General features: G+C 39.3%; 1 protein-coding gene across 1 annotated transcript in view; it reads right to left on the bottom strand.

The window, feature by feature from the left end:
- Nucleotides 1–2,079, bottom strand: part of LOC119588219 — a 36,017-nt gene that overhangs the window by 2,020 nt on the left and 31,918 nt on the right. The window lies entirely within an intron of this gene.

Here is a 2,079-nt window from a genome sequence, read left to right as displayed (position 1 = left end):
CCGACAGCCATAATAACTATAATAACTTTATTATCCTATCCTCGTAACGGAGGGTATTTGCTGAGGGAAGATGACTATGAATATAAGCAAAGAAAGATACATTAACCAGCCAATCTGGCAATCATTCGGTCATGGCGCAACAGCTGATTAGTGTTACGAGTTAAACGAAACAATATGAAATTATTATCTTTGATAATTCGTTCCTTGTCAGATCCCTTTCTAATTCACGCTTTATTATCGATGGAATGTTTCATTTTGCCCCGTTAGCGTACGACATTCTTTGAAAATCTGTTCTTTTCATATTAATGTACGTATGCATTCGAAGATACATGTTTGTGTGATGGGTGGTTACAATAGTTCCAGAATAGCAATATATATTTTTTCTAGTTACTTATATGTAAGTGTTATGAAAACTTTTTCCTTTAAAGATATAAGCCTACAGACTAATATTCATAGCAAAATAGATCCCGTACTAAGAGTAAATTAGAATTTAAAGTTTTAATTAATGTAAAGCATTTTTCAAATGAAAATAAGAAAACACAGGAGAACAAGAATACTCAGAATCTATCTAGCGTTCCTTAATTGTAATTCTGATGTTTGTTTCTTCGTAATGTTTCACTCTTTCGCTTTCCGTGCGTGTATGTTTTCATGTGCGTGTGTGTGATCCTTTCGACATGTTTTATCGACCGGGTAATACTGACGCATATATCAAGCTGCAAAGAAACACGTCAACTATACTGATGACGCGACGGTTAAGAGGCCATATATATAAAGTGTTTGACAGTTTGGTTTATACCCCTATAGCGCCTTGCATGAACAATTCTTATGCTGTAAACACCAGTTACATACGTTGCGATTTATATGTTGTATAACTTCTGCAATTGAGTTCATATCCTGACCTTGGCTTTCAGTATACAAATCGTTAATAAACACCAAACACTAACAATAAGTGATAAAAAAAATGGAAACCAATATCGCCATTCTCAGCACTGCAATCAAATGACAGGAAATGAAACTTTATCCCAAAAAGACCAAAAGAAAGAAGTCAGTCTTTCTATTCATCGTCTCCATTCCCCAGAAAAAAAAAAAAAAAACACCTGTGCTGAATAACCTGTGCTTTCTCCTCTCACTCTCCCTTGCGCTTTCACAACCACTCGCAAGCTGAGCAGTGAGCAAGCAGGAAATAACAGCTTGTGAGAGAAATAAACACCCAGATGACACAGAGGCAACGAGGTAAGCTTTACACAAACGGCCCCTGTCTTCTGCGTCACTTTGATGAGGGCCATAAAACCCTTATTATTTAGGGGCCCCTCTGCGTTATTTCTTTATCACATCTTTGCGAGAAGAAGGTGAATGTAAATAAAACAGGCGGAGAGAAGTGAGGGGGAACAGAGGGAGAGACAAGGATAAGATATAAAAATAAAGAACGATAACGATGAAGAAACACAAACTTGGAAGAGAGTAAGGAAAAAATAACAATAATTCATAAAATATAAGACGCTCTACCTAAATAAATAAGAATAAAAAAAAATCTCCCAAGCTCTCTAAAGAGCCTAAGAGCCTTCGTGTCACCTTGTGGATGCACCGTGACAGATTTCCCGCCATTTTTTGGTCGCCATATTAGGTCTCCCGGTCGTGTGCGATTCGCCCCGCAGGACACTCTCGCCTGCCTGCTTTGGGCCGCGCCGTAAACGATGATCTACAGCCCTGACATGCGTCTTCATTTGCGAACAATATAACGCCTCATTCGCCAAGTGGCAGATATATGCAGAGGAGAATAATAAAGACTGAATTAATGGGGTCCTTGCAACGCCAGGGTGAAGATATATATGCATGCAGTATAAAAGGAAATGTTCTTTGATATATAACGTGGAGAGCTGCAGGTGAAGGGTAAAGAAGATGGCAGGGACGAAAGAAAACACTTCCTCCATGCCATATCCAGCGTGGTGGTCTCGCAGCATGATCTTTTCACACTAGCGGTCTGACAAGTATCTCGCACCTCTAATTCTCCAACGATATAGCACCACACTCGAGCTTCAGTAACACTGGTGGTGTTCACATCCTAAATGGCCCTTACCG

This window comes from Penaeus monodon, chromosome 23 (genome assembly GCF_015228065.2).
Source record: "Penaeus monodon isolate SGIC_2016 chromosome 23, NSTDA_Pmon_1, whole genome shotgun sequence".
In the NCBI taxonomy this organism is placed as follows: domain Eukaryota; kingdom Metazoa; phylum Arthropoda; class Malacostraca; order Decapoda; family Penaeidae; genus Penaeus; species Penaeus monodon.
This window is presented reverse-complemented; position numbering and strand designations above follow the sequence as displayed.